Here is a 25,846-nt window from a genome sequence, read left to right on the forward strand (position 1 = left end):
TACATATTTGCAATAAACAGGATGGAACAAAACTGAAGGTGTTAAGCGTTACTTATAATTAGTAAAAGCACAAGTAACAGCCACTAGATAGATACCTCGCATAATCCTGTTTCCGTGCAATTAAAAAAAAAAAGTATATTCAGCAAATACCTATTCATCAACGTCATAAACCCACATCCCTTATATGATACAATATAGTATTATGCTTTCAATTTGCAGAAAGTTGGGCCTTAGGTGACTTCAATCATTTTACTAGTAGTTTCATAGAGTTCAGACATCTGTGTGAGTACTGACATTCAGAGAAACACAAAGGCATATTTATCCACCTGTTAGGAAGAAAGTTAAAAAGCCATTTAACTAAGATTTATCAACATTGCACACACCATTGCTCTTAATCCATCTTGGGTGAAAACACTGCCAAGTATATTCTTTTTGCCGATCGGCCAGTACCATCTGTATTCACACCATAAACGTACACATTAACAACATATTTAACAATTCTAACAAGCTACCCAAACACACATAGGCTCACAGCTGCTCGAACGCCCCCTATCAAGTTTAAAATATATATATATACAAAATTGAAATGAGTATTCTGATAGCAACGATTATTTATGGGAAACATTACATTACATTATTTTATTTATTTGAAAACAGTTTGAATGTTACACTGTTTATTTATTTTTAGCTCTCCAACAATAGATACACTCCTTAGAAGTGTCAAATAATAATAATAATAATAATAATACAGCATGCCATATTGCACTCAACTTGCAATAGATGATTCTTGATTCTTTTACCATCGGGTGATATATATATATATATATATATATATATATATATATATATATATATATATATATATATATATATATATATATATATATATATATATATAGACACAACTCCCTAAAATACTGTAGCTTACTGACTATGGTGTGAGTGCAAAAGACTCCTTACTACGGACAGACTGAGAAATATTCAATAACCCACTGAAGAATATACAAATTTACATGCAAATATAATGATATCTTTAAAGAAAGAAGGAAGGAAGGACAGGTAATGCTCTCTCATCATTATATACTCTCGTCAGACAAGATATAAGATATTTATACAGAGAGAGAGAGAGAGAGAGAGAGATCAAGTGCCATAGAATGAATCTTCAAAAAAAAAAAAAAAATCAGCTAACGCCTTTTTATTCCCATATATACGGGAGTAGGCGAGGCCATTTAGCCCTATCTAACTTTTGGAGACTGAGTGGGCAGTTCAATCTCCACTGGTACCCAATCAGAGACAGATGGCCCAAGGCTATCACTAATTAAGCGGTACGCAGTGAAGAGAGACGGCTCAAATGTGCCCCCATCTCGTGGTCTCTAACCCTAACACAATATATTTAATGTCTGAAATAATGTGGGTTCTACGGTCGATTTTCTTGAGTTTACAGGACGAAAAACCCGAGTTTCCGGGAGGAAAAACCTGCTTGCCCGTGCCAGAGATCGACTAACTCGGGAACCGTTCGAAAAAAGGCTTAGAAAAATTTCCTCTAGTCGCCGACTAGACTCGAAACCAAGACTTCCTTCGTGCGGCCTAGCGCGGTGGTGTGCAAATGCCACATCCACTGAGCTACACAGGCTCTTAGAATGAATCTTTTGGATAGCAAAAGAACAGTACGAGCAGCAGTTAGCAAATGAGCTAAAAGAAAGTCTAGGGAATGTTTTGATATGTGGCAAATTAAAGGAAGAATGATAAACGCTGACGAGGATATAGTAAAGATGTTAAATAAGCAGTTCATTAAAGCATTCCATTCTTGTGATTGTAACATAATGCAGAACTTGAGAAAAGTGGGTACGGGGAACGAACCACTGATGGTGAGTGAGCAGGATATATGAGGAATTGGGTGAATTTGGTGTCAATAAGGCCATGGCACTTGAGAGTATATCACCGCGTGTCTTAAGGAAATATTCCAGGGAGTTCACAGCAGCTTTAACTTACATTTTCAACATGAGTCTTAGATTAGCCCAGGTCCCAAAGGAATGGAAAGATGGCAAAATTGTTCCACTTCATAAAGGAGCTTTGAATTATAGGCCAATCTGTTTGTCTAGAGTTGAGGTATTGGAAAAGCTAGTGAGGAACAAGGATCAGAACTGGGTGGACAACAGTAGAATTCTCTTTAATGGGCAGAATGGGCTTGCTAAAGGAAGATTGTGTTTCTTACTTATTATAACAAGGTGATGAATACATTGGAAAGAGGAGTGCATATACAGTAGTATATTTAGATTTCGCAAAGACTTTTGATAGATTCTCACATGACAAACTAGTAGTTAAATTGGAACGGATGGGGTTGGTTAGTAGATTAGTGAGGACATATTGGAGATTGACTGTCTGATAGGTCTGATATCAACAGGTTGTGTATGGGGGAGTGATATTCCAGAAGAGGAACGTCACTAGTGGCGTGTCCCAGGGGTCTCTTTTGGGGATGTTGTTTAATTTTTATGTACATGATACTGGAAAGGGCTTAAATAGTGATATTTAAGCCCTTTCATATGGGCTTAAATATCACTTTGCAGATGACGCATAGTTCGGAAGAGTATGAGAACTAAAGCAGATGTTGTAGCTTTGCAAGAGGAACTAAGACCGTATGAATGAGAGAGTGTGCAGAGATGTCAGTTTAATGTTACAAAGTGTACGGTTTTAAAATTTGGGGAGCAAAGATGGAAGGCAGAGTATAGAATTGGTGGGGATATTTTGGAGAAGATGGAGGAGATGAAGAATTTGGGGATTGTGGTGGTAGAGACTTGAAATTTCGTGGACATTTTGATAGAGGACGACAGAGCAGATTATGGGAATAATGTGGAGAACACTGACATATAGAAGTAAAGTTGTTTTGATTCCACTGTACAACACTTTGATCAGGCCGCATATGGATTAGTGTGCACAGATTTGGTCACCAGGTTTTCAAAAGAATGATGAGATGTGTGAATGATGAGATTGACTAAATTGGTTTCTGGTCTCCGGAATATGAGGACAGATGGAGATTATGCAAATTACAGAGTCTAGTAGTTAGAAGGAAGAGAGGAAGACATGATGGAGACGGGAGGAATCTTTAAATGGGCTTTTTCAATTGAAGATGAGTTAGCCGATCTCATACGGAGGTATCAGGGTTTTATCTCCTGGAAACTTAGGTTTTTCATTCCGCATACAGACAAATGGGCGCTTCAGAACACGCGCAATTTACATGCAAAAATGTTTCTTGTGGTGGTGGTGGGCGGTGGATGGCACCGATGTGGTTGATTGGCAGTAGAGGTTCGGTAGTGGTGGAGACGGTGAGTTGAACAGTGGGTGTCCTCCCGCGATGAGTCTTCGAACTCCTTAGAGGTGTCACGAATAATAATAATAATAATAATAATAATAATAATAATAATAATAATAATAATAATAATAAGTTGGTAAAGGATGATTACCAGATCAGCATGGATGGGATTTTTCATAGAATATCTGGAGACAGGAGGAAGAGAACGAGAGGCCATCCCTAGAAACTGTATAATTTTGGTGTAAGCAAGGGGGCTTAGGAGTAGTATTTCGCATGGAGAGTGGTGGGTAATTGGAATGCATTGCCTGAGAGTGTGATGAGTACAAGAACAGCAAATGCATTTAATTCTTGGCATGAAGAGCTGTGCATGTGAGAGTGGGACTTCCAACAATGAGTCTCTTGACTCCATAGATGTCTGTTGATAATAATAATGATAATAATAATAATAATCTGAACTGTTACACCATTGATATGACAAATCAGGAAGAAAAATCTGGAATCTTTAGACATGTCGTTACACCCTAAATGCTTTGAATCGCCACCATAGCTCAGTCACTATAGCCGTAGTCCTTTAGTTGGAAAGATGGATCTCGAATCTCCCATCTAGGAGGCGAAGAACCTTTTCAGGGTAATCGGAGATATCTGAAGATGACTGATCTGGTCTCATATTATGAATCTTTATACAATATGCCGAAAACAAAAAGTGCTTCAATAAAGAATGTATCTCTCACAGTGATACAGTGCTCACAACGATGCTGAGCTCAGTTAAATAACAGCCATTGATTATGCAGAGCTTTTCTAAGTTTCTCATGGTTTTGAGGAGGAGGATTGACCGTAGCAACACACCTACCTAGAACATTCCAGATGTACTCAATAGGATGAAGGTCATGAGATATGTGCCAGGTCAGTGTATATGCACGATTGTCTTTTCTTGAAGATCTTGGTCCACGAGCTTGGCTCAGTGAGAACGAGAATTATTGTCTCTCCTATTGAACTCGATAGAGGCATATACAGGTTGATGCGTCCACCCAACGATATGCCTCTCCAAACCATCACACTGCCGTTACCATAAATGTCCCTTCCCTTTCGTGGATATTAGAGGGATGATAACCTGTCACTGGGCCTCTAGATCATATCACACCTAATGCCGCTTTGTAGAGCAAATCTGGACTCATCAAAAAAACAACACTGAGTCCCATTGGTCTCGGATCCAGTTGATGTGGAGCCTAACCCATTTCAAATGTTGTCTCCTGTAGTTTGGGGATGGGGAAATGCTAACTACAAGGTCACCTACATAGAGACCATCTTTTTGAAGCCTTCTGCTCATAGTAGAAGCAAATACCAATGGTCCTGTATCCGATGCGAGGTGAGATCGTAGTTGATTTAGCGTGGGAACTCTTGTTTCAGAGTGCAGATAATCGGAGATATCGCCGCTCACTGGGATTGTGGTTTGTGGCCTCCCTTCACTGTTTTCCATGGACCTGGAATGAGGTATTTCGTCCCATTCCATTGCAAATTCCAGATATATAGCAATCTTTTATATAAAAAATGTGCCTTTACAGTCGAAGACAAAAATTCAGCATATATTCAATGGCTCAAGTCAAAAATGACAGCTTCTCATTCAGTGTATACTGTCTCACAAAACAAGTATAATATTTTATCAACAATTCTAAAGACTTCACAAGAGCTAAATGCAATCTGCTTGCCTCCTGGAGAACATTGAAACATTCTGGTCTCTTACTAAAGCAGTTAAGTGTAATTTCTGTTCTGCTTTGTTTCCAATTCACTCATTCTTGTGGTACCATGGTGACATCACCCAAAGAAAGTCTTGGAATCAAGTCAGTCTTCTCCTCCAAATGTTGTATAAAAGAGAATCAAATCTCCTCCTATGATTCAGAACGTCTGTTCCTCTGATCCTTCTTCAGAAAGATAGAAAAATAGTCTTAGCCTTCATTTGTGCTAAGAGTTTGGGTCAAATTTTTCCATTAATGCAAAAGTACCCTAGCTCGATGAGTTCACGTGCATGTATCTTGTTATATATCAAAGACCTTCTTTCACTTCAAATCCTATTATAGTTTTGCTGATGTTTCTTCATTCAGGAAACCTTGTATTACTCAAAACCTTGAAGATCTCCCATAACTATTGCCTTTAATACAATCTTTAAGCCTATTCAGATTATCTTTTTCTTTAAGTACGATTCAGATAATCTAGTAAATGACGTTGCTATTAAAACACAATCATCTCTTGCCATCAAGTAGAAAGATCCCACTTCAACACTTTTGATAATGTTCTGATTTCCAGTCAAGATCTGTGGGTTTTCTATTATGTTCTCTGACTGAATTTTGCATATCTGTCTTCATATAAGCATATCACAACCATAACTTCTTCAATCCTCAAAAAAAAAAAAAAAAATTGATATTCATTTTCTCTCAAAACACTGCTCTTCTGCTGAAGTCTTAACACTGTAAATCTCTCAAATGTGACCAACCTTAGAATATTGTTTTCTCAGATTTAGATACCTCCCATACCCTATTGAACTAAATTTTCTTCGTTTTCCTTCATTTTGTTGGTCACGACCTTTTGGAACAGCCTTCTCAAATCGTTTTTCTCAATGAATACAACTCTCAGCTTTTCAAGAAACATCTCAATCGATTCCCTCTTTCCCCTCAACCAGTTACCTACACCTGACACTGTTATGTTATAGACTTTTTCTGTCTCGTGTATAGAGTTAATGCAAAAAGTAAAAATCCCTTCTTTCCTCACAAAACTGATCCAGTAAAGAATTGTTAGAGGATAATGTATCAGGTTCATACCTAGGTTCTTTAAAGGCTTATAGGTTAATTGTAGTCGATGACTAGAGGAATTTCTTATAGGCATTTTCAGCCAGTTTGATATGTAGTCTATATTTGGTAGAGATGTATAGATTTTTCTCCATGAAGAAAAACAATAACTCAACCTTTGAACTGAATAACACTTAAAACTTACCATAGGATTGGCATATTTACTCACTGATACTTGTTATGTATGGCAGCAGCAGCTGCTTGCTCTAACATGCTGTAGGTGATGAAGAAGATGAAGACCCTTTATCAATGTCCAAATGTTAGAGCTACGTAAATTACCCGTAATTTCAAGAAAATCGACATTATTTCAGACAGTAACATATCCTGTTAAGATTAGGTACCCAGAGATGGCGGCATTTGTATGCTCATCTCTGCATCCGTCACCACTTATAATTAGTGATAGTCATGGACCAACTATCTCTGATTGGCTATTAATGGAGATTGAACTGCCCGCTCAGTCTCCAAAAACTTAGATAGGTTTAACAGACCTCACCTACTCCATATAAGGATAAAAGGCATTAGTTTATTATTATTATTATTATTATTATTATTATTATTATTATTATTATTATTATTATTATTATTATGTGTAGCTCAGTGGATGTGGCATTTGCATACCACGGCGCTTGACCGCACGAAGGAAGACTTTGTTTCGAATCTAGTCGTCGACTAGAGGATATTTTTCTCAGCCCTTTTTCGACCGGTTCCCAAGTTAGTCGATCTCTGGCATGGGCAAGCGGGTTTTTTCTCCCGGAAATTCGGGTTTTTCGTCCCATAAACTCAAGAAAATCGACCGTAGATCCACATTATTTCAGACATTAAATATATTGTGTTAGGGTTAGGGACCACGAGATGGCGGCACTTGTTGAGCTGTCTCTCTTCACTGGGTGCCACTTAGTTAGTAATAGCCTTGGATCAGTTATCTCTGATTGGCTGCCACTGGAGATTGAACTGCTCACTCTGTCTCCAAAAGTTAAATAGGGCTGAATGGCCTCGCCTACTCCCTATACCGGAATAAAAATTAGCTGATTTTTTTTTTATTATTAAATTCACTAACGTCTTTTATTCCCAAAAGAGAGTATATGATTCCAACCATAATTAATTTTTTAAAGCTCGGTTGACAGTTAATCGATCTTAGCTATTGATAGCTAGCAGAAAGCTGTCAATTATTTCATAGGCATTAAAGGAGACGACTATAGAAGTCAACTGCTGCTCTCTCGTTATCTCTAATCCTAGCACCATATATTATGATCTGAAATATAAGGTCGTTGTTGTGCTCCTTGAGTTGCTACATTAAAAATTTGCAGTTCTGAAGATGGGGTAGAACTACTTTCCTGTGCAACAGATTAAGTAAATTGAGACAAGCTGAAAAAAAAGCCTAGAAAAGTACTACTAATTGGTAGCTAAATTTTAACTTATTACATTTTTCCTCATTGCTTTTTTTGATAGAAAAGCAGCCATTCCCGAAGGGCTACACAGTACCTTGTAATTTTTATATTAATAACATTTTATGTATGATTTGTAGCATAACATACAGTTGTTTGTTGATGGAAATTTGAAAAGAGTGAGAGAGAGAGAGAGAATCCGCTAAAAAATTCCGCTAATGTCTTTCAGTCTCCTATAGTACTCCCTACTGGGATTTTCGGGTAATTTTCGGATAATGTTTTCGGGATTTTCTCCCGAAAACTCGACGAAAAACCCGAGTTTTCGGGAGTAAATCCCCCCTACCCATGCCAGAGATCGACTAAATCAGGAACCCACCAAAGACAGGCTAAGAAAAAGTTTCTTCATTTGGCGACTAGACTTGAACTTGCCTAACTTTGGGTGGCCTAGGGCAGAGTATGCAGGTGTCACTTCCACTGAGCTATGCAGGCCTTGTTAGATAATTAATTATCTATTTATTTTGTAGAAATTAATAACAGTGTGCAGGGAGAAATCCTAGTAAGTCATCCCCTGTCATATGAATACTTCTCCATACATTACTCTATGATATCTATCATCAAACTAGTCATTTCTCTTATTCATACACCCAGCTAACAATTCCAGACTCTCAGTTTATGAAATAACCTACAATGAAGTGTTCTTTAAATAAATGTCGAAAGCTAAATTTTCCAAAACTAAGCATGATGTTACATTTATCTGTTCTTCTGAGATATGGACAAATTTTTAGAAAAAAATTCAGCTAAGAGCTGCATTTTTCTAAAATTAGAGTAAAATACACTATATTTTATTTTATATTAATTTTATAAATCACCTGGTGAATTACTTTAGCATTGTGGAATTCATGTTTTCACAAACTGTTAACAATATAATTAAAGATATGCAGAGTGGAAGAGCTATCATTTTTTCGTGGGATGGATCCTGCATTACATTATGAGTAGTTAGAACCATAAAAGAAACAGTCTATGGAAAAGTTGGGTAATGTAAACTGCTCATAAGAGACACAATGTTAGGCAATATTTGCTAAAGCAATAAAATAACATAAATAACCTATACATTACCATAAGATCAATTTCCGAAATTGAATAGGAACAAAATATGATTGCACATAGCAGTGGTAATGCTAAATGAATTCATTCAATCCTACTAATCCTCACTAAATCCCCAATCCTATGGATGTGACTATAGCATACTTATTTATTCTTAAATGCCTTCTTTAATTTGTGGACATTACAATACAAAACTGCTATTTCTATTGCAGAAAGTTTAAATAAATTACTAAGTGGTTAAATACTAAGTTGTTTGTTAAAATCCTGTTTGTAAATATTTGGAGTCGAACATAGTACTGAGAGAGGTAGATAATTTACACTTCTTCCATAATATAGACCCCCCCCCCAGTAATATATTTACAATACTTTCCATATTCTTCCTAAGGAGTTGTATTTTTCATATTATTCATTATCATGTAATAATCCGAAAAATAAAATGATCCTTATTGGAATGAGAGCCTTCATTCCATTTAGAATTCCTGACCAGTATCCAAGCCTAGTTCTCTAAATATGTCAAAAGACAAAACTTCAGCATATCCCAAATGGCTCAATTCATATACCTGGGATTCTCACTCAGCTTACACTTCAATTTGTGATATCTGTAAGAACCCAATAAATTCAGCTCTGACTTTCAAAGGGACAAGGGGATAGCTCGCCTCTTACGCAAACGGAAATCGAATCTTCGGCTCCTTCGCTAAGGGTATTCTATTAAATATCTGCTTTTCCATGCTTCGATGACTCTAGCATCTCGACATGGTGTCATAGGATTACCAACATAAAGCTTTCTTCTTGGCTTCATTTTTCTCTCCTTCCACTCTTATATAGATGGACCAAAGCAAATTAATTCTTATTCTATCGGAAAAGATCAATCACTACATTCACCCTCTAGTTTTTTTTCCGGAAAGACATTAGAAAAACCTTTATATCTTCGATACCAATAAATTTTCTAGTCCAAACAGCACCAATTCCAATTATCCACCAAAAATTTATGGCAGCCAAAAAATTATGCCCACTGAACTGTTCATCATCATTTCTCTCTTTTCTCTAAGCAGGTAAAAACATGAGCAGCTATTAAGATCCATAGACATTTAAGCGTTAAACTTATCAAACCTTTCGTTTTCTCTTTTCATTATATCTGTTTCTCGTTTAATTCCAATTATGAAAGAATTATTGTCTCTTCAATCCCTCAACGCAAGTTCTTTGAACACATTTTCCTGCTTTTTTTCGTAAAGCACTGCTTCCAACTATTCAAGAAGTACATCATCATCAGGTTCTTTCCTTCTCCTTAACCACTTGCAAATACACGCACTGTTGCTATTATAGGTTTTGTAACCCCATATATAAATAGATAGATAATATAAATATATAGTATAATAAATATATGTACAGTACATATATATATATATATATATATATATATATATCATCTCATTTCATCCACTTGATAATGGGTTGAGTCCACTAAGAAGAAAGGTTCTCCACTTATTTCGATCTTTAGCCATCTCACTCATGACTCTATAGATGGGTAGTGGGAATGTTATCAATGTGGGTGGTTTTTCGAAAGATCAAAAATTTAAGACAGTGAGACAATCTATTGATTTTAAGATCCAAAAAGGGAAGAATGCCGTTAATCTCAAGTTCGGATGTAAATTTGATGTTCTGGTGTTGGTTATGTAAATGTTCTAGGAAGTTTTGAAGCGTCTTGCAGCGTGTTTAAAACATCTAGTTGGCAATTTCTCCTCCTTTATCAGAAATTCTGAGGATTTCATCTCAAAAATAAAAAACTTAAATCTCAAAGACTCTGACAGAATGGTGAGCTTTGACATCGTGTCTATTTTTACGAATGTACCTACAAACGAAGTTCTGACTCTACTGAAAGACAAGGTTTCTAAGAAAATGTTCGCTCTTCTTACACACTGCATTAATTACGGCTATTTCTGCTACGAGGAAAAAATCTATAAACAAACCAGCAGGTTAGTTATGGGCAGTCCTCTATCTCCAGTCTTAGCTAACATCTTACAAGATTTCGAAGAGACAGGTACTTCCAGTGCTACATTAAAACCTAAACTGTGGGTACGATACATAGATGACGTCTTCCTGATCTGGGAACATGGTTTAGAGGAACTTCGAAACTTCCTAGAAAATTTAAATAACAAACGCCAGAACATCAAATTTACATCTGAACTTGAGATTAACGGCGTTCTTCCCTTATTGGATCTTAAGATCAATAGATTGCCTCACTGTCTTAAATTTTCGATCTTTCAAAAACCACCCACATTGATAGATATTTACATGACGCTTCTCATCACTTTCCTCCACAGAAATTTGGCATCATCTCCACTCTCGCCCATCGAGCAAGATGTCTTACTTCTACTGAAGAAGGCCTTCAAACAGAACTGAACTTCCTGAAACGTACCTTTTTAAATAATGGATATTCTTCTCGTAACATCATTAAACGTTTGAGACAACGTCAACAACTTTGATAAGAAGAGGAATCCAACCCGATTACCTACATCCAGTTACCATATATAAGCTGTTTGACCCTAAAACTTGCTAGAATTTTGAAGAAATTCAACATAAAAACCAACTATACCACTCTACCAAAGCTTCGTTCCTTTCTGAGCCGCCCCAAATCAAAACACAACCAGCTACATTTTACAGGTGTTTATAAAGTTGTGTGTGACTGTGGTAGACCTTATTTAGGTCAGACAAATACATCTATTTCACTACGTCTTGAGAAACACAGACGTGACATCTCCTACAAAAGAACCCGAGCGAGCGCCCTCTCCAGTCATGTTCTTTTCTCCGCCAACTCTAATCTTGAAGAGCGTCAACACCAAATCGATTGGGATCACAGGACCAATTTATTTATATGCAATGATGACTTTGAAAGATGCATTGTAGAATCTAAAGAAATAGTCCTGGATCCTTCACGCATGAACAGCAAACTAAGTTACAGTTTGCCTGATTCCCATAGCGCAGTAATCCAATACTGGCGCTCTAAAATCAGCTATCACTCAACATCAACTCACGCCAATAATGCCACGCAGTCTCTAATTCAAATATGATGTGGCTAGTCTTCTAACTCTTTTGTGTTAAACTGAAAAGCCCATTTTTTTTACCGTGTTAGTTTTTGTAAGTTTTTAGTTATTTCTTACTCACCTGAAGAAGCCGGAACTCCGATGAAACTAGCTGTGAATTCATTAAAGTTTTTTATTATACTCCTCGGATTCTAGTCAGAATAATTATTAATTCTAAATGTATGCATCCCGAGTCAACTCTAGTAACAACACACACACACACACACACACACACACACACACACACACACACACACACACACACACACACACACACACACACACACACACACACACACACACACACACACACACACACACACACACACACACACACACACACACACACATGTAGAAAGTTTTTTACCTTGGGTATAATATATGTTTAAGATACCAAGTTATTTTAAACATAGACCTGGTTTTTTACTTCATTTCCCAAGTAAGCAAACAGACAAGTCAGTCAAGTTTGCGCCTGCTGACTTGTCTGTTTGCTTACTTGGGAAATGGAATATAAAACCAGGTTTATATTTAAAATAACTTGGTATCTTTAAATGCAGAGCAAATACCCTCCCAATCCGCCTTAGGAGAGGCTAAATCAACTTCAGTTGAAAAGTATGCCTTAAGAGTTCCTCGCATCCTAGAGGGTATTCAAACGCAGCTCTTTCTAACCAAAAACGTATCGTTGATACTGACTGAGCTATTATGGCGCCTTCGCTAGGGAAGATATAAACTTTAATAATACAAATTATTGATAGTATCAAATCTACTCTAGTTCCAATGAAAAATTGGTGAAATAAAAAAAAAATTCGTGCATTTAAAATTGAGAGAACTGATATACCAGATTAAAGATATTGGTTTAAAAATCAGACTTCTATTAGATGAAATGCAATAAGTTTACCAGCAGTGCAACAATTACATTTTTATGCGAATCCCCCACGAAAGACTGAACATTAATATTAGAAAGGTTTGTCTGCAAAAGAGTTCGATAATCAGAAATCCTACACTAGAAACTAAACATGCACTTTTTAATACATTTTAGACCTCCAATCAGCAGGCTGATGATGGTGGTGGTGGTCTTACACATGGGAATGAAATTCATCTATCTCTTAAAGACATTCAGAAACATCTGTGTCTGAAGTGAGATCTGAATTTACGACCTACTGGCTACAGAGAAGTAGTGCTATCCACTAGGGCAACTTGGAGTTACAAATACAAATTTTAGATTAATTGAAATATTTGGAGTGAATGAGTTCATGTCTTCAGTTTCAAGTTTGGTTTGCCTTTCAGTATAGTGCTATGTAGTAAACTTAATATTCTCTCTTTCTTCCCTCCTCCAAAAATATCACAATGGTAGCAGTTTATCTGGATTATAGTTACAAATAATCTTATATCGAACTATAATTCGCCATTAGTTTGAAGCTAAACAATGATATAATGAAATTTAAATAATTCGATGACAGTATGCAATACGTATTCTGAATAACAGCGCGAGTACTGCATATTGCATCGTGAAGGATATTATGTCACGCTAGGCAGTTTCAAGTCAATGTGCCCAATTTCAAATCAGTTGTCAACCAGATATTCGGAAAGTAAGTTTTCAATGTTATACAATCTATCAAAAATTCTGTAAATCAACTTTCATAGTTGTTTAAACATATACTAGCAATTTCTAGAATGTGAAATTTTCCCCCCTCAGAAGTTCTCTGCATTATTCATCCAAAAGGTAAGTTATGATGTGCTGTTCTATATACAGAATTAAAAACTCGTCACGCTAATCTCAGTTGCAATTTTGTAATTCTCATATTATTATTGACTAATAGTAACGAGCGCGGCTTTCTCCAAAATCGACAGTAAAATCACGAAATTCTTGCGGTTTTTTGATCAATTAAAAATCAGAATGTGTAAATAAAGAAGTAATTAAAGTAAATAAAGAAAAGACATGCATTTTTTATATTTTAAAAACCACATTCTTTTAGGTGTTCACTGGCCATGAAATCCTATAGAATGGACTATGGGGGTAGTATAAATTTGCTATTCAGCTTCATGAAAACCTGGAGCATGCAATTAGTTCGGTATTTTTGAACGCATATTTTCTAATTGCATATGACTACTAAATTTCTAGCCATATCTCCTTGAAAAAAATACGGAACTAATTGCACGCTTTCTAGTTATATTTACCTCTAAATGCGTCTCTTTATGCTCTTGTAAAAAAATACGGAAATAATTTCACGCTTTCTGCTTGTATTTACCCGTAAATGCTTACCGTTATCCCCTTGTAAAAAAAATAAGGAGCTAATTGCACGTTTTCTTATTGCACTTCTCTCTTAACATTTTCCATGAAGCCGATTTCAACTTCTGTGCTGTACAATTCCTACAGCCGTGGTTGTAACTATTTCTCTTGATTATTATAATATATATATATATATATATATATATATATATATATATATATATATATATATATATATATATATATATATATATATATATATATATATATATATATATATATATATATATATATATATATATAATCACTAATACCAGCAATAGACAGCATCCCATATTTACAGGCCACCAAACCTAAATATGATAAAATTCATGCACAAACTCAATTGCTGGCTTTCAAGCCAAGAAATATGCTCAACCGAATACCTAATGATAATTGGCGACATAAACATAAATATTGCAAACGAAAACCAGAACAACACTGTACAATACCTAGACACGCTATCCATGTATAATCTAATACCAACAATAACATCATGTACTAGAGAAGAAATATTCGGAAATACTATCACTGCCTCCTGTCTAGATCATATAAACGTCCGAGCACCACCAAACAGTTACACTGTATCAGTCATAAGTGCAAAGTAGCAGACCATTACTTCACCGCTCTAAACCTGCACACCAAGACAATATCCATGCAATGTCCCACAGAAGAAAAGCGACAGAAAACAATAATAGACGAAGAAATAGTCAACCACGAAATAAGAACAACAGAATGCTCCTGGCATCAGATTCAGCAGATATCTTATACAACAACATTAAACTCACACTGGAAGAAATATATAAGAAAGCTACAAAGAAATTCAGAATTCGTTCAAAAACAACACAAAATCCTTGGATAACACTAAACTTAATCCTAGAAATACACAGAAAGGACGCTTTATGGAAAGAATTAAAGCGATATCCAAATAACACAGCTTTAAAAACTGAATATAAGATAACAAAGAATAGCCTTACAACACAAATCAGAAATGCAAAAAGAAGCTACTAAAGAGACAAATTAACCTCTGCACAAAACAACATGAAACAAACCTGGCATCTGATCAATGAGATGCTAGATTTTGTTCCCAACACCACCACTTCCGAAACCATAAAACACAGCTTCATGAAAGACGCAAAACCTATCCAACAACTAGCAAATGACTTTAACCAATACTTTGCAAACTCCATCCAAGAACTGCACAGAAACATTCTCCCCCCCAATCACAAAATGAAACCCTCCACTTGGACCACAATCAAAACAGACATTATGGTTCCCAACCATAAAAGAAGCGGAACTTCTCTCTGCAATACATCAAATCAAACCAAACAAAGGCCCAGGAATTGATGGTATCAGACCTAAAGATATAAAGCAACATGCAACTAGTTTAAGTCCTATCCTACTAAAATTAATAAATAAAATATTTAAAACAGGACAGATACCAAGTATGCTAAAGACCGCCATAATCACACCCATATACAAACATGGAAAAAGAAATTTAATCAGCAATTACAGACCCATAGCAACATTACCAATTATCAATCAAATTATGGAGCGGATCATAATGAGGAAACTCACAGCATACACTGAGATCTTTCATATTATCCCCAAAACACAATATGGTTTTCAGAAAAATAAGGGAACAACATCTCTCTTGGAAGCCTTTACAGACGTAATTAATACCGCTTTAGACAAAAACAAAATGGCCATGGTAGTCTTTATTGATCCAACAAAAGCATTCGATACACTTACACATCAAACCTTAGAAAAGCTGAGGCATGTTGGAATAGACGGGCCTCTTCACAGGTGGTTTACAAACTACCTTCAAAATAGAAAGCATATCACACGTATCGGGTCAAACCGAAGCAGAGAGCCACCAGTAACCTGTGGAGTACCACATGGAGCTGTACTCTCCCCAACTCTATTCAACATTTTTACGCACGATATTAATCAGCTACCACTCAAAGGTAAGATATTCCAATACGCAGACGATACAGCAATAATATCCATCCATAATAACGCAAGCATAGCCCAAACAAATATGCAACATGACATAAATCTGATCATAGACTGGCTCACGAAAAACTCCATACACCTAAACTCAGAAAAGACAAAATTAATGATATTCAGAAATCCACTGACTCGACCAGTTGATAGCAAATATATAACCATCAAACATGCACTTTCCAACATAAAAAAACACACAGAACAGCAAAACCACTACAATCACTCAGGTTGAAACAATACGATACCTTGGAATTTACTTCGATGCAGATATGAACTGAAATAGCCACATAAACCGTCTACATAACAAACTCCGAACAATAAGTAGCAAACTCTACAGGTTAAAAGACATAATTCCCATCCGCCTAAAAACACTAATATACAAAGCACTATGCCAAAATATACTAAGATACGCTATAACAACGTATGCTTTCTGTGCACCCTACAAATTAAATAGAACAAAATACTGACAGCAAAACATTTATGTCACTATGCAGCTTTGCTAAAACATTATTTCGATGCCAACTACAGGATAGTCAGAAATACATACCGTATAACAAGACCTCAGACTACTAATTATATCACATATAAATATAATAATCACTACGGAAAGGCCACGCGAAACTTCTACATCCCAGACATGATAAACAAATTACCTTTTGAATACAGAACCTTACGAACTACAATAGCCTGAAAAGAGCTCTAAGGACATCCTATGAACAAGAAACATGTACCCAAAATACCATACAAACTTAATGAAACAATATATTCGTTCAGGCTTCCAGTTCAGCGACGCATCAATACATTCCAAGTTATTTGTGTGTGTGTGTGTGTGCGCGCGCGCGCGCGCGCGTGCGTGCGTGCGAAGCTCTTGGTTACATATGATAAATCTTGGATGAGAACTAATTTCTCTGCTTTCATCCTCGAAACTACGAAATCATAGATTTCGTAGCTTCCCAACAGCAAAAAAAAAAAAAAACAATAAATAATAATCAACTGGTGTCATCCTCAGATAAGCTTACATATAAGCTTCGAGGATGAAAGCAGAGAAATTAGTTCTCATCCAAGATTTATCATATGTAACCAAGTGCATGTAATGTACGTATCACATGTAAACCAAAGTATTTAATGTATGTATTATATGTAAACAAATGTATGTAATGTAAGTATCGTATGTAAACAAATGTAAGTAATGTATCATATGTAAACAAATGTAAATAATGTATCATATGTAATCAAATGTATATAATGTATGTAATAACTGTAACAAAAGTATGCAATATAGAGTGATTATATCCATTGATATTGTATATATAGAGTGTAAAATTGCAAAGAAACATCTATAATAATCATCATCATGAATATTATAATAATATATGTTGTAAAAAAAAAATTATTACACCCTTCATGGAGTCGGCAGACTCATCGTGAGAGGCTCATTCAAAGGACAACACATTTTTCATACCGAATTTAAAATCCTTAACACTCCCTGCATTAACAACATATTCCGGTATTGCGTGAATGGAACGCATTACCGGGATAATTTCCATTCACTGACAATTTTCCAGAGTGAAGAAATTCATGCAAATGAACTGTTAGCAGCAATAAGTAAAATAAAACTGGGCAAATCAGCAGGCCATGACCAAATAACACCAGAAATGGTAAAGAATTTAGGAACGAACGCCATAAAATTTCTTTTACACCTATTCAATGTTGTATGGAAAAAGAAAATTATTCCCAAAGACTGGGAAATAGCTATAATAATCCCTATATTTAAGAAAGGAGATAACCGCAAATGTAAAAACCATAGAGGAATTTCGCTTTTAAGCATTCCAGGAAAATTATATACCCTCATTTTAGAAGCGAGGCTTAGGAATCAAAGATGAAATGAAATGCAATACGGCTTTCGAAAAAAATAGAAGCACACAGGATCTTATCTTCAGTCATAGACAAATATCAGAGAAAACATTGGAATATGGAAAAGAACTACATTCATGTTTTATAGATTTTGAAAAGGCCTTTGACCGAGTTCCCAGACACTTAATATGGCAAACATTAAAGAAAAACAAGATACAAGATAACTTAATAGCAGCCATACAAAGCCTCTACAAAAGTAATAGAAATTATGTAAGAACCTGTAATAATAGATCAAAAGAATTTGAAACAAATGTAGGAGTGAGGCAGGGCTGTATCCTCAGCCCTCTTCTCTTCATCATAGTAATGGATGAAATTTTAAAGGCATGCCAAACAAAAACAAAAAAATTCCACTTAGGATACAGGAAACTGAAAGAAACCAGGATTTCGCACATGGCTTTTGCAGATGATGTAGTGATTCTAGCAAATACAGCTGAAGATCTGCAGTACAATATCAACATTTGGTATGAAGAAACAAAGAAAAGGAATATGACCATAAATATAAATAAAACTAAAACAATGATCATATCTAGGAACCAACAAAAACACCTAATAAAAATAGAGAATCACCAACTGGAACAAGTCCACTCCTTTAAATACTTGGGATCATATATATACAAGAAGATGGTAGACTAGACACAGAAATTAACAACAGGATAAACGGGGGAACAAAGCTATTCTATGCAATGAAAGGCCCACTCCTAGTTAAGAAAGAAGTCACCCAAAATACCAAAATGGCAGTGTACCGTTCAGTGTTTCTACCAATATTAACATACAGTTGTGAGTCTTGGTGTTTAATAACAGGAAACACAAATAAACTGCAAACAATTGAAATAAAATATCTTAGGAAAGTGACACAAAAAACAAGACTAGACCGAATAAGAAATCAAACCATAAGAGACAGTCTTCAAGTTGCACCTGTGAATCAATTCATAACACAAGCCCAAATGAGGTGGTTTGGACATTTTGGGTGACTTCTTTCTTAACTAGGAGTGGGCCTTTCATTGCATAGAATAGCTTTGTTCCCCCGTTTATCCTGTTGTTAATTTCTGTGTCTAGTCTACCATCTTCTTGTATATATATGATCCCAAGTATTTAAAGGAGTGGACTTGTTCCAGTTGGTGATTCTCTATTTTTATTAGGTGTTTTTGTTGGTTCCTAAATATGATCATTGTTTTAGTTTTATTTATATTTATGGTCATATTCCTTTTCTTTGTTTCTTCATACCAAATGTTGATATTGTACTGCAGATCTTCAGCTGTATTTCCTAGAATCACTACATCATCTGCAAAAGCCATGTGCGAAATCCTGGTTTCTTTCAGTTTCCTGTATCCTAAGTGGAATTTTTTTGTTTTTGTTTGGCATGCCTTTAAAATTTCATCCATTACTATGATGAAGAGAAGAGGGCTGAGAATACAGCCCTGCCTCACTCCTACATTTGTTTCAAATTCTTTTGATCTATTATTACAGGTTCTTACATAATTTCTATTACTTTTGTAGAGGCTTTGTATGGCTGCTATTAAGTTATCTTGTATCTTGTTTTTCTTTAATGTTTGCCATATGCAAACCATAAGAGACAGTCTTCAAGTTGCACCTGTGAATCAATTCATAACACAAGCCCAAATGAGGTGGTTTGGACATCTTAATCGAATGGAAGAAGGAAGAATAGCAAAAACTGTATACGAAAGCCAGAAAATAGGAAAAAGAAACATAGGCAGACCCAGGAAAGGTTGGCAAAAGGAAATTAAAGAAAAATTGGAAAAGAAGGGAATTAACTGGAAAGAAGCAAAACAACAAACCTTGGACAGGACGGCATGGAAATCTCTTTGGCAAAATCTCGACGCTTAAAAGCATAAGAGATCATAGACGAAGAAGAAGAAGAAGACAATTTTCCATGTAAAAAATCTACTCTTCATACTCCTCTTCATCACACTTTTACATAACTTCCAGGGATGGCCTCTGGTTCTTCTAAACATATCCACAAAGGTCATTCAAAGCATGAAGGTGTTTTTGAACATTAGCGAAGAATATCTGGTAAAAAAGTGAATGGATTAAATTTTAAATATAAGTACGGAATGATAAATATATCATAACTCTAAAAATTTTATAATTTAGATTTACAGAAAAAATTCTGACAAAATAACAGTAGTGTGTGACTCCAGATAACACGCGCACACACACACACACACACACACACACACACACACACACACACACACACACTGGAGTCATTGAAAATTTTGGAATTCATCTAATTGTGCTTTTTTATGTGATTATTATTATTATTATTATTATTATTACGGGCTACTCCAAGGAGTCTTTAGACTCACCGAGGAAGGCCCTAAATATCATGTCAAGAACTATCCCACATTTGCGCAGTATCTATTATATTTTGCTTTGAACTCATTCACAGTCATGGCACCCACAACATGGCATCATTAACGCACATTTGGGACAAACAGGAAGATCTGCTTTTATTGAGCTAGAAGAACACAAGTCTTATATGAAATTCCATGAGCCTGAACAATCTGTACTTGCGGAGTATGCTATCGACATTAAACATAAGTTTCCTCATAGAACTGTTTTATAAAGAAACTTGTGAATCTTTACTTCACTGTCCTAACTTATATACTCGTAGATCCGATCTACGTCTATCCCTTTGTGGGAGATAATCAGCTAATTAAATCAGCTAATCTTTCCTAACTTTATTTTGTCTAAATATGTATAATTTTTTAATAAGGTAGGAAATTATTGACCTTTTATAGTTATCTTACAGTAACTACATAGGTGGAGTTTTTTAGAATTATTAAAATTATTCTGTGATCGTGTACTGACGATGTCTGTGATACTTAGGCGAAAATTCCACGATAATAAAGTTTTTATGTGAATTTTCCTCCGATTTTATAATTCTTTTCAATATTCCAACTCACGATATTTCATTATTGAAACAAGTTGCTCAGGTATTATGCAGATCATGATGTGGGAAAGTGTATGGGATGGGTCCAAGAAGACTGACTGAAACTATTCAGACTATTCCACGGGTTAGAGAGAGAGAGAAACAAAACAATTATTTGAGCAGCATTATTTGAGAGGAAGTGTAATTAATTGCTGAAAGAAGAGAATGTAGAAAGACAGCACAGTTAAAAATACATAAAAATACCCTGGTTTTTATCAAAGAAAGAAATAAAATAATGCAGCTGGAGAGAATAATCGCAAAAGACTATATGAAATTATTAAAAGGATATGCAGGGAGAGAGAGAGAGAGAGAGCATGGAGAACATGAATCATTCAAAGATAAAAAAATAAGAACATAACTAAAGGGCATGATACATGTAAAGGCGGAAAGAGCATTTTGATAAACGTTTACACAATATTCTGTCTTCTGATACAATTATCCTTAGTGAACAGACTAGTTTAATTTCCCATGTTGATATCAGTCCCACCTGAAATAATTAGACTGTTCATAAATAAATTAAAACTTCATAAATCGTCAGGATGAGATAAGATTGCTGCAGAAATACAAAAAGGGAGAGAGAGAGAGAGAGAGAGAGAGAGAGAGAGAGAGTGGCTGACTCTGATCCTGAACACTTTCTATCGAAGTGTTCATTTCACCAGAAGTATAACAACGTTCATTTTTAAGAATAGAGATTGCATGGTGTGAGATAATTATATGGAGAGAATTACTTGTTATTTATTACAGATAAGGTCTTCTGCATTATTATACTCAATATGACCTAGTTGACAAGATAGAAATGCGTAAGTTGATTCAAAAGGGAAAGAAGCTGCATATATGCTATCATCATTAGCGTAATATGTTGTGTTTGCTATTGTTGTAAAGAGTGCAAATATGAGCTATAACTTCTATTCCGACTGTTAACTAAATTTGTTTATTATTCTCAGAACTATAGCAAAATACATTATAAGTGAGTACTGACTGCTAAAAATCTGAAAATAATTTTCTTAGTGTTTATGATAACATTTCTTGCAGATAATGCATCTTAAAATAATGCACAAAGTTTTTTTATATAAAAAGTAATTAAATCTGAAGCTATCGTATGTCTAATTTTGGTTTAAATATTTTGCGGTTAATTTCCTGAATTATTGGAAACGGATATGTTTTTTTGTTGGGACAAATATAGAAATAAGTGGCATAAGTGCTACTTAAAGATGCTAAGATCGCTGATCATTACACATCATAATAATAATAGTGTTATGTATAATTTCCAGCAAACATTGCGGAATTTTACGGCAGTGTAATGTAGATTCATCATACACAGAGCCGGCGGAAGCGGGCATGCAGAGCATGCGATACATGCGGGCGCCGCTACGAAGGGGGCGCCGCCGCCGAGGTACGGTTCATAAGTTCATTTTTAAGAAACAAAATTTTTATCCTAAAAACAAAAAAATTCTTAGAATGATCAATATTAAAATAAATAAGGCCGGATACACCGAATAAAAATTTTTAAAAATTGTATATTGCCGCTTCTTTGATCATCCGGCTGTTTGCAATTTTGCAGCGAGAGCAGACGCTTGCCTGCAGAATGTTGTGTCTACTGCAGTCTATCTAAGGTGAAACGGTGAACATGCGCAGAAACGAATTTTCGTACAAAATATTTGTTGCTAGGTAAACCAGTCATATGGTACCCATCACAGAAAGCTACTGACAGCAGCGCAGTGCGGACTATTATTTCGTCTCTGTGTCGTGTTGTGTAATAATTTCTTGTGGGTATAAAATAGAATTGGAATCAAAAATTAAAAAAAGTTATCCGGTGCACAAAATCGTAAGCGTCATGCTGCGAAAGAAGCAGATATTAAGAAACAAACTAGGGCTCTTAATAAATTTGTTAAAATATTAAAATATTCTGATGCAGATTGTAACCAACTCAATACATCAGAAATCAGAGTTGATGAACCGTGCACATCATCTAGTTTGCATAAAAGTACTATTGCAACTATTAAACAAGATAACAAGACTCATGATTTAAGTGAAAACAAGTTAGGAGAAGATTTAGTTGTATATAACTATGAAACTAACACATTGTTAGTCTCTGTAAATTTAGAAGATCCAGGTGAATGGAAATATTGATGAAAAATTACGAGTTGTTTTAATTGAAATGGGGCCTGTTCAAAAGAAAAATATAATATATCCAAGAGATACATATGGTCGTAAATTTGGCGACACGTATTATAATAGAAAAATGGAAAACGGGGAGTTCGTGCCAAGAAGAACATTGCTCATTTATTCCGAAACTTTAAATTCTGATTTTTGCTTTTGTTGCAAACTTTTCGCACGTACTGAATCAAGTAGTCTTCTAGAAGGTAATAACGATTGGAGAAATGTAAGTACAACTTTGCATAGACATGAGACTAGTTTAACTCACATAAAAAATTTCTTAAAATGGAAGGAACTTGATAAAAATTAAAAAAAAAAAAACTACTATTGATTGTCAGACTCAAAGCATGTATGAAATGGAAAAGAAACACTGGACGAATGTTTTAGAACGCTTGACTGAAATTATAAAATTCCTTGGTAACAAAAACTTAGCTTTTCGCGGATCACCTGATAAATTATATGAAAGGAATAACGGTATTTTTTTAAAATTAGTCGAACTGTTTGCGAAGTTTGATCCCGTTATGGAAAATCATGTTGAAAGGGTCCTACAACGAAACAATAGAGTACACTATTTGAGTAAAGACAATCAAAACGAAATATTGAAAACTTTAAGTAACGCAATCAGGGATACAATTTTATTATCAATTCGAAAATCTAAATATTATTCCATAATTTTAGACTGCACACCTGATGCAAGTAAAACAGAACGAATGACCATTATTATTCGCTTTGTTTCCTGTGATAATGGAATTGTCAAGATCAGGGAAAACTTTTTAGGCTTTGTAGATATATCAGATTCCACAGGACGTGGTTTTATGTGCAACAATAATGGAACAACTGGAAAGATGGAACATTCCCATTGAAGACATGCGAGATCAAAGGTATGACAATGGGGCAAATATGAAAGAGAAAAAATATGGGCTCCAAAATTTGCTTTTGAACAAATATCCTCGAGCTTTTTACCTGCCATGTGCTGCTCATACTCTAAATTTAATCATTAACGATGCAGTCAAAGTGAATGCAGATACAATTAGTTTCTTTGCAATTATTCAAGAAATATACAATTTCTTTTCATTCTCTTACAAACGTTGGGCAATCCTTTTAAAGTTTGTAAAAAATTTAACATTGAAACAGCCATCAGAAACGCGATGGGAAAGTAAAATTAATGCAACCCGCCCTCTACGATATCAGTTTGGAGAAATTTACGATGCACTTTTTGAAATTTTAAATAATGAAAATTTTAATAAACTCAGCATGAAGCACAAACATTATGTGCTAAAATAAAGGGCTACAAATTTATTTGCTCTCTTATAATTTGGCATGATTAAAATATGAATACAAGAGTATCGATCAGATACAAATTTTAAAGAAGTTCTAAAAACGGCTGAGTGAAGAGGTGGATGGAGAACAAGAATTTAAAACTGGTACGGAAGTTCGACGACGAAAGAAGACACGACAACTTGACTACGAGCATTACTACGAAACGCCATTATCACCAGAAGATAAATTTAGAGTGAATGTGTTTTATGCACTTCTAGACGCTGCAACGTGTTCGTTAATACAACGTTTTGAACAACTAAAATCATATTATGATAATTTCAATTTCTTGCATAGATGACTACAAATTAACAACGAAGATTTACGAAAAAATTGTGACGATTTAGAGATTCTCTTGAAGGACGGCGACAATAAAGTCGTAAATGCAATAGAACTATATGACGAGTTATGTGCTTTCCGGGATATTTTACGGAAGGATAATTTAAATATTAAAACCTTTTCGATATTCTTAATTTTATTGTGTCCAATAATTTATCTTTCCCTAACTTTTCAATTGCTTTAAGAATATTATTAACCTTACCTGTTAGTGTTGCGAGCGGAGAACGTTCCTTTTCCAAGTTGAAATCGATTAAAACCTACTTAAGAACAAGTATGTCACAAAATAGGCTTGTTAGTTTGGCCTTAATAGGTTGAAAATGATATATGTGTGGAATTAGACGTTAAGACCATTATTTCTAATTTTGTGAATATGAAATGAAAAACCCTAAAATTTTAATTTAAAAAATTTCAAGTATATTTATGTAATTTAATTTATTTTCTGTTATTCTGTGAAGATTTTATTTTTCGAATACTTATATTACATGTTCTAATTATTTCTGAATTCTTTTCTTATTTTCTCATCTATCTTGAGTTTCTTTTATTTTCCTAAAAGATAGTTCCACTTATAAAAATTATTAAAAACCTTTTACAATAGTAACTTCTTCTTCTTCTTCCTAACATGGAATTTGGGCCAAGTGACCTGTTCCGGTCTCATGCCATCTCTTTCTTGGTCTTCCGATTCTTATTTTTCCACTTATTTTGTATCTGTATAATATTTTTGGTAGTGTGCTGTTGTCCATTCTATTTAAATGTTCTAGCCATTTTTGTTTATACTGTCTTAGGTAGTAATTAATTGGTTTTATTTTCAGGAATTGTAAGATTTCTTCATTTGTTTTGTGGTCCCACTTGGTATATCCAGCTGTTTTTCTGAGGAACTTCATTTCTGCTGTTTGAATTCGTTTTTCATCTTTCCTTTTCATGATCCATGTTTCACTTCCGTATAGTAGAGTTGGTTTTGACAAGACATTATATAGTCTGATTCTAGTGTGTTTTTGTACTAGGGATGGGTTAAATATATTATTTATTATGCCACTTACTTTGACAAAGTTTGATATTTTAGTGTCTATGTCTTTTTCTTCTTCGTATGATAGATCACATCCCAAGTATCTGAAAGTATTTACTTGTTCTAATATTTTATCATCTATCACTATTTTACTTGTTATTGGGTTTT

The 25,846-nt window shown here is 35.0% G+C and overlaps 1 protein-coding gene across 7 annotated transcripts in view; it reads right to left on the reverse strand.

Moving 5' to 3' along the window:
• Positions 1–25,846, reverse strand: part of LOC150103218 (solute carrier family 35 member H1) — a 261,818-nt gene that overhangs the window by 217,456 nt on the left and 18,516 nt on the right. For 5 of the 7 annotated variants that reach the window (XR_016548789.1, XR_016548790.1, XM_090397760.1 and 2 more), the window contains exon 1: positions 384–520. The exons of the other annotated variants lie outside the window; for them this stretch is intronic. The gene's annotated coding sequence lies outside the window, so the exon portion shown is untranslated. Of the gene's footprint in view, positions 1–383; positions 521–25,846 lie in introns of those variants that run through there. 7 annotated transcript variants of the gene reach the window in all.

The sequence above is a fragment of the Typopeltis vanoorti genome, chromosome 9 (assembly GCF_054136105.1).
Source record: "Typopeltis vanoorti isolate ZY-2024b chromosome 9, IOZ_Tvanoo_1.0, whole genome shotgun sequence".
Lineage (NCBI taxonomy): Eukaryota > Metazoa > Arthropoda > Arachnida > Uropygi > Thelyphonidae > Typopeltis > Typopeltis vanoorti.